We start from the raw sequence: 14114 nt of genomic DNA, 5'->3' as shown, positions 1-14114 counted from the left end.
GCAGTCAACAGCCTTCCCATGTTCGGGGGACTCTTCTAAATTTTTTAAGCTCAGATCAAATACATACACTAGCATTATATGAAAATTGAGAAGAGGTTTCTACCTTATAGCTATAAGAAAAGGAGTACTTGTGGTACCTTAGAGACACGGCTGCTACTCTGAAACTTATAGCTATAGTTGGTAATAATCCACTACCCAATGAGTAGTGATAAATAAAGCTCTCCGCCTTTTTACCCCAGTCTTCCTAAAAGCCTGCAGAAAGAGTATGTCCAAAAGACAAATTAGGGCCAGATCCTCTGCTGATGTAAACTAGAGTAGCTCCATTGACTTCAATGGCTCCGTGCCACTTTAAATTGAAAGTTGAAGGGGCCAGAACTAATCTGCTATAAAGGGTCTCTATTTCTGAACTGCCATAGGCGAGGGGAGCTAAATCTATGGTGCTTGACCGGAAGAGACACAAAAGAAGCAGGCACTGAGGTATCCAGTGGACAGGAAAACTCAAGAGTTACAATAGCCTGACTGGTTGCACTGAGATTCATAGATTTCAATGATCGCTGTGATCATCTGGTCTGACATCCTGCATAACACATGCCATACAATCTTGCATTTTGAACCCAATAACTTCTGAAACATATATGCAGCACATGCTACTTCATGTAATGACCGTGGGGGAAATGCAGGTGTCTGGATCATTCCTTGCTATGTGCAATATGTCTGCCATGTGAACTAGTGAATTGTACCTGCGGAGCAAGCTCATGAGCCCCAGCACTGTTACACTGAGTTCCTACCTCAACCTGTAAGTAAAAGCGAGCTCTTCTAAACTTTCCCTTGTAATGGCACATCTGGGGGAAGGGCTAATTTCAAAAAACCATCTAACCTTAACACGTTGATTGTTAAGGCTCCTTTTCCCAACAAGAAAAATTTTCAGACATTTTACCCTGGAAATTTTTTTTGTTGCATTGTATTCATCAATCTGATCTTCAACAGTACAGCTGTTTCTTCCTTTGTTACAAATGAATCCACACTATTCAATTGCTTTATCATGTCAGTAAGTGTGTGTCATTATTCAGAACCCATGTCCAATTTTAAATTGAGCACTGTGAGGTTATTTTGTTCTCAGTAAATCATAGCACACCAGCACAGCGCCACTAAGATTAATAATTTTCAGAAGTATAACGATTTGTCACTTGCCTAGGATAGCCCCAGCATTGATTGGATCCTGTATCTCACTATTCTGTGATTAAAGGAACAGCTGGGTCGGAGGGTGCGAGGGAGGAGAAGATTCCCTATAAATGCATTTTGTCTGATATATTAAAGGCAGTTTTATCCTAATGTACTCTAATGCAAACGTGCAAAATAATTCATAATTCACAGACAAAAGCAAACAGTGACTGTGACTTCCATGCCTGCTAAGTAATAACTTGAAAAGTGACAAAATTATTCAGTGTGTATTGGTTTTATGACCAAGTTTCTCATCTCGTTTGTCTTATCATCAGTCCTGCTCCTATTTTGGTCTACTGAGATGGGCTGTAGTTCTCATCAACACTTTCCCCCATACCCCAGCAACATTGTAGCATTTAGAACATCTTCCATTGTAGCAGGTCAGGTCTGGTTGTTTATCCCTAATTCCATGCTGGCTGGAGAATAACAAACAAAGGGAACAGAAGGGGTGCTTCTCATGGAGTTTGCAATTTCTAGATCCAGTCTCATACATTCAGATTTATGTAATCTAGTAGCAGTTAGTGGCAAGTCTTAGAAAATATAGCAGTGATGATATTTTCCTGGAAAGTAGTGCCATTTTGATTCAGTTAAAGCATATAGTTGCTCAATGCAGTGCACTTTAACCAGATCATCTACTATTTATGTGATTCTGTGACTGCCCAATCTCATTCATCTTATGAAATTTACTCTCTTTTGACTTCTATCATGTATTCACTGTTACTTCTATCCCGTCTCTAAAGGGGATTAATAGTTTTTTCTCCAAAACCCGCTCCAAATATTTTTAGAAGTGTTCTCTATCTTATGTGCCCAACTCAAGTCAGCCAGTACCTAGCCCTACAATTCCAACTGAAGTCACTGGGAGCCATAAATGCTAAGCAGCCATGAAAATTAGGCCATATAGTGCCAAGTAAGTGTCATAAAATCAGTGGACCCTTTTGAAAACTTGGGTTTTTTCCTAATTGTATATGCCCCACTTACATAGTCCAACTTGGTTTTGAGTTCCACAACCATAGTGATGCCTGATAATCATGCTGTATAGAACCTTATCCCACAAATAGTCTGATTGAAAACAGCGGGACTGTAGATGGAGTGAGGTACAAGTAGACACCGTATGAATAAGGGTGGCAGAATATGGCCTGGATCAATTACAGTGGGTGCTAAAACCAGCCTTCCCTCACCTCTCAAAATGTGGGAGGCATGCAGGCAAAATCCAAGGAAAGCAGGCTGCCTAGCAGATTTCAATGAATGGTGGATATAAATGACAGTGGCCTAATGTAAGGAAGGCATTTTTAATTTTTGTAATAATTTTTGTGGGTACAATGCAAGAATGGTATAAAATCATGGAATCTGTATTTTAACTCATTAGGCTTCAATGCAATGATCAAGGGACTGACGGTAATGCTTGGTTAGAGATAGTGTACCTAAACTCCCAGCGGCAATAGTTTCACCAACTGGAGACTTTGAAGCATTTTATTGGATAAATCTGCAAAGAGGGAACTTTTGGAATTAATTAGGGTTTTATTTGTCGTCAACTTTGCAGTCTTTTCCGCATAATGAAAAGACAGACTGCAGACTTCAAAAGACAAACCAAAAATCATGGCCACCCCTAGATTTAAACTTAGACTCCAACAAGACAGTTATCCTGGAAGCAAATTTCTAAGACAGAAACTTTTCCTGTTGATGCTTAGTAACTATCCAAATCACATCAGTCATGTCACCAGTTTGAGATGTCCATCTGTGGACCTAAAACAATTTAGATAGTGTAGACTCCACTGAAAATTTGTCAATAGAAAACAACAACACAACCTACGTCAACGTGAAAACCCAGATTTGTGTCCTCTGCTCAAGGATGGCATATAGCTGCTTAAGGTAGGGACTGGTCCAATGCCCATTTAAGTTGATGGAAAGACTTCCATTGATTTCAGTGAGCATTCGATTAGGTTCCTAAGATCCAAATAAGGGCACTGTGGTTCAGAAGGGTAGATTACTGTACTGCACTTTGTTAGTTATGAGTTGAGAAAGATTGATTAGATTTCAATCCTATTCTGGCAGGAAAGTGAACCAATATTAGACACTCCAGGAAGGTCCCATGATCTCTTAGGATCAGGTGTCACTGTAGAATCAAACAACCAACATCAGACATAGTCTTGGTATTTAATTTCCCTCTGCTAGGGCAATTTCTGAAGATGCTTTGCTATGGAGCAAGATTGAAAATGTTACGTGACCTATTATGGCATAGATGGGATTGCACAGATGCATTGTGTTTTCCTAAAACTATGGAGAAAGAGACACGGTTAGTGCAATGTTAAGGAAGACCAGATGGTGAAAGTCTCTGTAGAAATCCAAGGGACTTCAGCAAGCAATGGTCATAACACAAGCCAGTCAGGTATTTCCCTCTCAGTCACTATCTAGCCAATGATCAAAACATAGTTCTTAGGTATGTTCCTAGTAACTGGACATTTTGAGGGCTATTATGAACTCTTGAATTACACCAATGAGCAGTTACTCACCATAGTGTTCCCATTTGAGTGAATAGGATTATTGGAGTGAGTTACTACTCAGTGTGAGATGCTTTTAACCTGGCTTAAAATTTGCTAGTAGGGTAGGAAGCCAGGCCTATACTAAAAAATTCAGTCCTATTCACACTAACATTGTGAAGTCTGATTGTTGAATCTTTGGGGGAAAATATCTCAGACTGTTTTTTTGTTCACGTGCAATGAAAACCATACTGCCATGTCTATTACTGATAACATCTAGAAATTGTAGAAGCCATATGATGCTACATTTCCTGCAATCTAATTTTTCCAGATAAGGTCCTTATCCTGTGAGGTGTTGAGTACTTCAGTGGAATCAATGGAAGTTGAGAGTGTGCAGCACCTAGGAAGATTAGGGCTCTGAGAGTGCAAATGCCCTGTAGTGATAAATTTATGATAAACTACATTTAGTTTCTTCAGTTACAATGGAGTCTGTCCCCTATATCCTCCCCCTTATTTCATTTCAAGGGAAAGAATTACTTTGTAGATTAAGGTCCTAATTATGACAAGCATTTAATAATTTTTTAAAGTTATTCATACACTTATTCTTAAGTGTGTTGCTGAATGTGGACCTAATTGTACAAATGATGGACCTAATTCTGTTCTCGATGAAATCAGTGGCTTCCAGATCAGCAAACAATAAGGTAGAATTGAAATACTGGATTGGATTATGGGAACTGCCATGTAATGCTACTGTAGTAAACAAAATGGGGAATTTGGCGGGGCTGAGCAGCTAAAGATATTTAAAATCATGAAAGGGTTGAATTTTGAGAGTCAGAGACAATATTTAAAAAAAAAACCTGTGTTGAAGACCTAATGCTGCAAAACTCTTAGTTATGAGAACACAAAAGAAATTAGATGATTTATTGTGACACTTCCAACATGTGGATGAAGAGATGAATGTAAAGGACAAAGCAGAGTTAGAAGACTTACTGAGCATATCAAAGATATATTCCAGTGGTGGACAAAGTCATCCAAGATTCAAACTCTGGAAGATAAAATAACCATCTCAGACAGAGTCTGAAATCTCAGCAAGAAACGTACAGATTTTCTTTTGTAGGAGAGCAGTTAATACTTTGAAATGTGTAGAAGACCGTTGCGGGTTGATGACGCACCGCTGCAGCAGCGCCTCCTGCTGGTTGTCCAGGGAATTAGCTCTTTTCAGCCAGGAGCGCCCTCTGCCAGTCGGTGTCTTGCCTGCTGCTCGCCCCGGATCCTGGTGCCTTTCTAGATTAGGGTTCTGCCCCCTGGCAGTACCCCCTCAGTCTGGGTCTCCCCTCTCAGGGGAACCCCCAATCCCTTATCCCTCCCTTGCCTCAGTGGCTACGGTCGGACATCTTCTAGCCCCTGCTCCCTGGGGCAGACTGCAGTCTGTACCACTCATCATCGGAAAGGGGGGTCGGACCAGCTGCCTCTGTCTAGGTCTGGGCTGCTCCTCTGCAGCCTTAGTATCCTTTTGTGGGCCTTTACCTCGGCCTGCAGCCTGGGGCTCTGCTCGGCTGGAGCTCCCCAGCTCCCTCTGTCCTTCCCCAGCACTGCTCTGCCTTAGGTACCCTCCTCAGCTTCCCAGACAGTCAGGTCCTTGTCTTTTCATGTAGCAAGACAGAGTGTCTCTCCTTCTGGCCCACTGCCCTCTTATAAGGGCCAGCTGGGCCCTAATTACATAGGCTATAGATGGGGCTGTTTTCCGCCCTCTCCCAGGGATGTTTTAAGCCCTTCAAGGCATGGCGGGGGGACCACCCTGCCACAAAGAAAAATGAACAATTTTTCATGAGAGATAAAAGACTTGGTACGGTTCAAAGTGAACAGAAAGGAGGATTCGAGAGGGAATTTAACCTCACTCTCCAGTCATAACTTAGACATAGTTTCTGAACAAAAGAGGAGTCAGGTGGATAAGCCTAAATAATGTGGACCTGGTATGGTGATCTAAAAGTCTCTGGAATACAAGTGAAAATCAAGTTCAAGTCAGGAATTTAAAAAAATTAACCCTGAAGACTTTGCCCTTGACCCAGCATTCATAAGGGCAATCTTGTTTGTAGACAGGGTGTGCTTATGTGTAACCTCGTGTTCTAAGTTATTTAAATGCACAAATAAAATCAATATACCTGATATTAAAAATAAATTTGACCTCTAATATGTATTATTTTCAAATCTTAAACTATAAAAGGCAAAACAAATGTTAAAGGTTTGTATTTTTTCTGGATTTAAAAAAAAAAAAATCCTGTCCAAAACAAGCACTTTGAATGAAAATCATCGAAAGTTTGGTTTTCCCCCTTTGCAAACTTGTGAATACATTTTATGAAAACAGCCATTAAAACCTCAAATAAGAAAAATGTCTGTATTTGAACAAACAGTGAGAAACTAGGTCACTTGAGATAAGATATTCTCAAACTGCATCCTTACCTCCAGCAAGTCCGAGTTTGATATCACACAGACGCCTGCGGCTCTTCAGTAAGATTTATAAGAACAATTTTTTACTATTTATCTGAGATTGCTCTATCAATTTTTTTTCTTGATTGTTCATATTGGGAGGGTGTTAAATAAATTTGCTATTTTAAAGTCCTGTTAAGTGATGGTGGCTGTATTTTACTCTTGCCTTTATCATAAAAATAATGTATTCTGGAATACTTCAGAAATTATTCCTGAGATGCTACTTAGTTTGTTTCTCTGTTATACTCTTGACACCCAAGACATGGATATTCTCAAGGCCCCATATATATAGTGCCATGCTATATCTCAATTCTGAAGTAGAGTCCCCTGGTTTTTGCAGTCTAATATATATTCTTTATTTAATCTTTTTATATATAAGCTTTGGCAACATCTTCCCCAGTTTTTATGACCCTCACATTCCTGCTGCAGGGAGGGAAGGACTGGAGGATTTATGTAGCAGTGGATTCTCCAGCACCTAGGATTTAGTGCCACTTAAATAGTTGGTACTAACCAAATGTCTCCCTCAAACAGAATATACATAGTCTTTCCCAATTAAGTATCAGTCATTGTCATTTACTACCATCAAGCTAAATATATATTAAATATAAAAGTATTAATTTTAAACCTGTCCGTTTAATGGCCGAGAAAGGTTTGAAAGCCCTGGAGCCTGAAGTTATTTCCCCCCTAGCATGTTTCAAACCTAGAGGCACTACTACCAAGTGGGAGAAGGTTATTCTGTCACCAAGTCCATTGCAGTTCTGCAAAACCTGTTAGTCATGGTGCCAGGTAAAGGGATGGTATTTGCAATGTTGACACCTATCCACTAAGAACTGGAGTGAGAACACAATACTTACAGAGCACTGAACAGCCATCACCTGGTAATACCATTTGAGCACTGTCTGCCTTGGCTGGATTTGAATAAGGCAGGGGTTCTCAAACTTCATTGCATCGCAACCCCCTTCTGACAACAAAAATTACTTCATGACCCCAGGAGGGGGGACTGAAGCCTGAGCTTGCCCGAGCCCTAAATGGCGGGGAGGGGCGCAAAGCTGAAGCCCAAGCCCTGCCACCCCAGGCAGGAAGGCCAAAGCTGGAGGCCAAGGGGTTTAGCCCCAGTGGCAGGGAGGGAGGCAGGGGCAAAGCCGAAGCCCAAGGGCTTTGGTGCCAGGCGGTGAGGCTCAGGCTTCGGCCCTGAGCCTCAGCAAGTCTAATGCCAGCCCTGGTGATCCCATTAAAATGGAGTTGCGACCCACTTTGGGGTTCCAACCCACAGTTTGAGAACCACTGGAATAAGGGACTTAAAGGAAAATTCAGAATCCCAGGATTTAGGAAGCCATTTCTTCATAATTGGTTCTTAAAAGACCATCTATTATTTACTCAGTTTTAGTTTAAAAAGCTGCTCTGAACTTTTGGAAAACTTTGTAAAACATTTTATTTTAGGGACACAGGAACAAGTCTACTTGTACAGCATAAATAAAGATCAAAGGAAGCAAAATATTAAGGACATCTACACAAATACAGGGGCAGAGATTCTCAGAAAGAATTCACCTGTTTCTGCCTTCTTATTCTCCACCTAAAGTCATAATTCTTTGCTAGTGACATTCCAGTTTGCTTGCTGTAAAAGTGACTGATGTGACAAAGATAGGATTATGATTTCAGATGAGGAACAAACTGTAGGAACAGAATCAACAAAGATCTTGTTTTCATGCAGAAGTGTTATATAAGCAGGGCGATATCTAAGCAAAATGTTTTCCGCAAGCTGCACCTGATCTTGAGAAGCTTTTTGTACTTTCATTGTGCCTTTCAGCTGAGGGGTTCAAAGCACTTCACCAACATTATTTGGTAAAGCCTCATAGCATCCCTTGAAGTATAATATCCATTTTACAGATAGGTAAACACAGGCAGTTTGCAATTGAGTGACTTGCCCTAGATCAGGTGAGTCAAGAACACAGCCAGGCATAGAATACTGGAGTCCCAATTCCTAGTCCCCTGTTATAGCTACTAGACAACATTTCTTGGGCCAAATTCTCTGCTAATGTGACTCCAGTGAAGTCAGTGGAGTTACACTGTAGAAAATTTGACCTCCTCTTTATAGTGCAATTATACTCTGAAATATCACTGTAAAAGTGACAGTATGGCAGTTTTTTAATAGCCTGCTAATGGCTATCAAGTTTCTTCGATTTACAAGTTTGCTTTGCAAAATCAAGCTGGTATGTGCAATACAGATTTTGCGGGTCAAATCTGTGCTCAGTTACACATCTGAAATGGAGAGTGGAATTTGGCCCAGCAATAGCTGGGACTTTTTTTTTTTTTTCTATTTATGATCCATGAGCCAGAACACAATACAGCTCATTGTCCCAAAGCATTAACTCAGTAGCACTAGCAGAAGTAAAACATTAAAAAAGTAAAACATTATTTTTGTGACTAATGCAAGAAGAATACATCAAAGGGCCAGATCTGTTGAAAGTGTTGTTTTTGCATATTCGCTTTTCAGAGTAGGCTGTCACTTGGCATTAAAATTGTATTACAGATTAGGGAAAGCTTCTTGGAAGCGCAATGCTACAGCAGAAAGTGAAGCTCCCACTTAAGCTAAAAACAAAAACCAGGTGCCTCCTTTCAGACATCAATTTCCACATAGCTGTTATGGCTGGAGCACCTAAAATGCCAGCGTTGCACTTACTGTATTAACGTGCTCCCCATATTAGGGCTCTTGAGTATTTTGTGAGGTTAAATCAAGAGTGAGAATGTTGAAATGATTGCTTTCTTGTATAGATAGCTATAGTTTGCTTTTCACAGCAGGGGCTCCAAGAAGTCTTGAAAAAGCACCCAGGAGGTGAAAATCTGATGGTAGCATTATCTTGATGTGAAAATTTAATCATCTTCAATGAATAAACAGAAAGCCAACTAGACACACAGGTGTTGCTTAAGTCTGACTGTAAGCAGACCAAGAGTGGAATAGACTACAGGCAGTGGGGATTGGCAGTGATGCTCCTGTGAAGCAATCTTCTCAGGAATGTTTTTTGATATGTCCCTAAGAGGATTAAGTTGGTGAAAGTCTGGTCATAAAAATGAATTGGGCAATGACTAAGATCTACTGCATATAATAAAATAAAATTGTACAACTGATTCTTGCCTCACTAAATTGAATTGTAGTAGCAGGTAATTCCTTCCCCAGATAGCTCCTTTCTGACATTTTTAGGAACATAGGAATTGCCATACGGGATCAAACCCATGGTCCATTTAATTTAGTGTTATGTCTCTGAGAGTGGATATTAGCAGAGGTTTCAGAGGAAGGTGCAAGAAATCCCATAATGGACTATTAGGAAGGGATTTTCCTGTCTAAGGGAGTTAGGCACCCAGTTCCCATTAAAATCCTAACTCCGTTAAGCCCCACTGAAAAATATCACAGCCTTATGACATAACCTGCCCATAAGAAAAGCTGATGGTGAATGTTTGTCCAAATACAATCAGTGGAGATTATACAGGTTTTCAGTAATGTGTCCTACAGAACTCTAGGAGGACGTGTAGAAAGTCCACAGGTAAATATGTGATACCATGGTATAGATGTGGCTCTTCGAAGGGTAGCTTTAAATACTGAAAGGATGAAGAAAATCTGTTACAAAATAATGCTATTACCACTTAGCATTTACAGATGACCCAAGCCACAGAGCTGCAGAGTAGTGTGGCCTGGGGGCTAAAGCATTACGCTGGGGCTTAGGAGACCCAGGTTCTATTCCTGGCCCTGCCACTAGCCTGCTAGATGGCCTCAGGCAAGTCACTTCATCTCTCTATGTCAGTGTTTCTTGCATGTGGCCACCAGGGGCTTTTCTTGTTGCCACAGCCTTCTGGGCTGAGGGCGGGGAGAATATAGCGGTCCCTGTTGCTCCCGGATGCACTGCCTTGGTGTTGATTGCTGGGGACGCCAGCAGGAGTTGGACCCTGCCCCCCTCTGGAGACACCTGGGGTACAATGGTGGAGGAGAAGGCAGCCAGTGAATTCCCCACCTTCCCAGAGGCAGTGGGGCTCAGGCTTTGGGCTTCAGCGGTGGGGTGGCGGGGCGGCAGACTCTGGCCTGGGGCTTCAGGCTCCAGCCCGGGCTCTGGCTGTGCAGTGGCAGGGCGCAGGCTCCAGCTACGGGGCTTCCGGCTCCAGCCCCGCCCAACTGCCTCCCCTGACCCCCCCCCCCCATCCAGGGCTGAGTAAGTTTGCTGTGAAAAGTGATACTTGTATGTTTGTTAATATTGCTTTTCACAACAGACTTACTAGCTAGCAACAAATAAATTACGATCATTTGGACATGTATATGGGCGTATTTATTTGTTTTTCCTAAAGCTAATTAAGTATTTTAGGAAAAAGGATGAGAGCGGCCTCAAGCAAGAGTTGGTGGCCGCACTCTGAGGCCACCAAAAAATTTGTCCTAAGAACCCCTGCTCTGTGTTATCCCCATTTTACATGGATTTACATGGATCAAAGCGCTCTGAGATCTACTGATGAAAAGCACTCTATTATTATTTATCTTGTGAGTTGAGGTTGCCCAGAACCTACCACAAGGGTGCTCAGCACCTTCCAGGTTTGGTCCCACAGTGCTTTTCATCTTCAAACTGCTTTACAAACATTACTTACACAAATAAATAATGACAGGTTTCAGAGTAACAGCCGTGTTAGTCTGTATTCGCAAAAAGAAAAGGAGGACTTGTGGCACCTTAGAGACTAACCAATTTATTAGAGCATAAGCTTTCGTGAGCTACAGCTCACTTCTCCTCACGAAAGCTTATGCTCTAATAAATTGGTTAGTCTCTAAGGTGCCACAAGTCCTCCTTTTCTTTTTACAAATAAATAAGAAAGGATAATGCAGAAAGAAAGATGCTAAGAGCTAGGAAGAAACAAGTACAAGGATATTAGATTTTATTAAGGGCACATTTTATGTTAAACCCAAGGATCGTCATAACTTTTATGATGGACTCTATACTCACAGTAACTGAGATCTGGATACTCATTGCAGTATGACTGAAGTTTTAATGCCAACCTGATGTTTCAATCCACAGCAGCCAAAGAAGTTAAAAAAGTATCAGAAGGTGGAGAGAGCTTAATTTAAATCAAGTATCTGTGCCCTACATGTAATTAAAATTCAGGCAGAGTTTTGCTATGGTACTTACAGTCTGACCCGTTTTCTAGCAATTTGCTTTGTGGAAGTTTAGATGATGACTCAAAATGAGCCTTGGTTCTTCTGAAAGCATAATGCCCTAATGGGGTATCACAGCAGACGAAAGAACCCTTTTAGCCCAAACACAGTGTGAATTATTCTCGGTCCAATAAACAGCATTATTATCTACCTTGTCTGCTGCAGCCGCTCTGTGACAGCTAAAATGATTCAAATTAAATCAAAATGATTCAATAGCGAATGCTGTGAAAATGAGCATTTAAATCCCCAAGTTAGATTTTAATTTTAAATGCAATATCACTTGAATATGTCATGAACCACCGATCGTTTGACATTTTCAAAATGAAAGTTCAGTTCAGATCTTATGCTAGTTTTTACACCAGCATAACTCCATTGACTGCAGGGGAGTTATTCATGATTTGCTCCTTTTTAAGTGAGATTAAAATAAACCACTACTTAAAGGTAGCATTCAGTGAAAATGGAAAAACATGAATATGGGATAAATCTAAATAAAGTGGCTTCATTCCATTTCCTGTCGCCTTCTAGAATTACAGGCTTTTTGGGAAAGCAGAAAGTGTAAGGAGGGGAGCCAGTGTGACAATGAATAAAACAAGATTGTCCCTGTTTCAATAACCTATGATTCTTAACTACTGTTGATGCTTTATGTTACAAGGGAACCAGTAGATATATACAAGCTATTCCAGAAAGAAAAGATGGCCTTGTGGTTCAGTACACTGGACCAGAACATTTGCTTTCAATTCCTGACTTTCTCACAGACATGTATGTGGCCTGGGGCAAGTCACTTAAATATTTCCCCATCTGTAAGATGGGATAATAATACTTCCCTGCCTCACAGGAATAGTGGGAGGATAAATTCCTTGATGTCTGTGTAGTGATGAGACAATATGCAAGCCAAATCAATTGACAGTCAGAAATAAGCAAATGTATACCAAGCCAATCTTGTTCGGTCTTTTAGGGTCAGTTTAGCAATTCAGTAAAATTAGCTGGACCTAACGCTGAGGTTTTGTTTTACCGAGAAAGTTTTAGAGGCTTGTTTCCCTTCAATAAAGGTACATGATGCTTCATAGAAGAGGTTAGAAACGATTTAAACTCTTTTTGATTTATCATGTCTTGTCTCCGTTTTTGTTATTTTCTTCTTTCTACTTTTGAGATCACTTGACTTAAAACAGGATCCTTTTGTCTCTGACGAGTCTATTTGCTGCATCTGTTTATCTCCACCCCCTGAAGTGTGTGTGGATTTTTTCAGTCATCCATGAAAGAGCAGCAGCTCTTTTATAAAATTAAAACACTCAAATGTGGGCAGAGATGACCTCATAAATAAAGCACTTGATGAAATGGTTTACCGCTGTAAAGTTTTGTGACAATTAGGTATATTGGCTATCCTTGTCACCTGCTCAATACACGTGTGCATGGAAGGGCAATGCATTGATCTGCTTTGTGCAGTGTTCAGCCAGGAAATGAAAACTACCACCCCCTAAGAATTGATTAAGTGATGTTTCTGGTATGAACATGCATTCAGCAGTTTGTGGATTATATTAAATTACGGCGAACTTGATTATACGCTTGATCCAAGCACATCACATGGTGACCCATCCCTAGAATTACATTCTGAGTGTAACTGTGCTGTTGCAGAACCAGGCAACTGCAATCTCATACATTAGCTTGTCGATTTTTAAACTATATTCTAACAAGAGTCGATGGAAATTTATGATTCTCATCTGTGTGTTTCCAGCAGCATTTAAGCTGTGTGCTTTTTTTTTTTACATTGAGATTTTTAGATTATTTTTAATTTGCATTTCTTATCCACAATGTACCAACCGCTAATTCAAGTGCAATTTGAGGGGATTTGTCTTGACAGATTCATTTTAACAGAAAGATATACAATACATAGTGAAGGGTATAGTTCATTATCTTCAAAAGGTTTTCTTGTCGGTGTGTTACAAAGGAAATTTGAGATTAAAATAAATGCTTTGCAGTCATTTAAATTCTGGTTAAATATTCTGTGACAGCTTGGGTGTTTAAAGGATAGATACCACTTTGGAAACTGAAGCAATAGTAAGATTTTGCTCTTATTATGAAATTCCTTTCATATGAAGACCTCGCATCTCTTTATAAACATGAAGAGCTTCACATCTCACAACCCTCTTGAAATGGGGCCATGTTCTTGCCTAAATACATATTATCTCTATGTTACTGATTGGGGAAACTTAGGCACAGAGGATTTGTATAATTTGCCCCCTCTCTTATAAGGTTGGCAATAGAACCTTTGGTTACCAGTTGCTTTTGCTAAACACTAGGCATTACTGCCTGTCTATCAAAATAGGTTTTGAATATAGTTCATATGATTATACACTATCAAGTTCTCCCTTCTATCCCACTGGTAATATCAACCCTAACTGACTAGATCTTCCTTTCTAGGGACAGATGGATTATTCATTTCCATAAGTGTCATTTTAAATGAGACCAACATGCTAAATTTTTCATCAATGAACTAAAGTTGTCTTGACAGCATAGGCTGGTATGTAACTGCTACATCACTTAGGGTATGCGTATGGAGACTATACCGCCACACTACATCGCCTGGATAAATCCAGAGTGTAGACGGAGGAAAACCACCTCCCCGAATGATAGTAGCTACAGCAACAAAAGTATTCTTCTGTCCACACAGATGTATCGACAGTAGGGTTTAAGTTAGGCCAGAGGCATGGATTTTTCACACCCTTGACTGATGTAGCGATGTTGACCTG

General features: G+C 40.5%; 1 protein-coding gene across 5 annotated transcripts in view; it reads left to right on the top strand.

Annotated features, from left to right (window-relative positions):
• The window catches only part of GLT1D1 (glycosyltransferase 1 domain containing 1), a 90718-nt gene that overhangs the window by 32088 nt on the left and 44516 nt on the right, over positions 1–14114 (top strand). The gene's annotated exons all lie outside the window — the stretch shown is intronic.

The sequence above is a fragment of the Lepidochelys kempii genome, chromosome 15, assembly GCF_965140265.1.
Source record: "Lepidochelys kempii isolate rLepKem1 chromosome 15, rLepKem1.hap2, whole genome shotgun sequence".
NCBI lineage: Eukaryota > Metazoa > Chordata > Testudines > Cheloniidae > Lepidochelys > Lepidochelys kempii.
The sequence above is the reverse complement of the archived record's forward strand: the minus strand, read 5'-3'. Positions and strand labels throughout refer to the sequence as shown.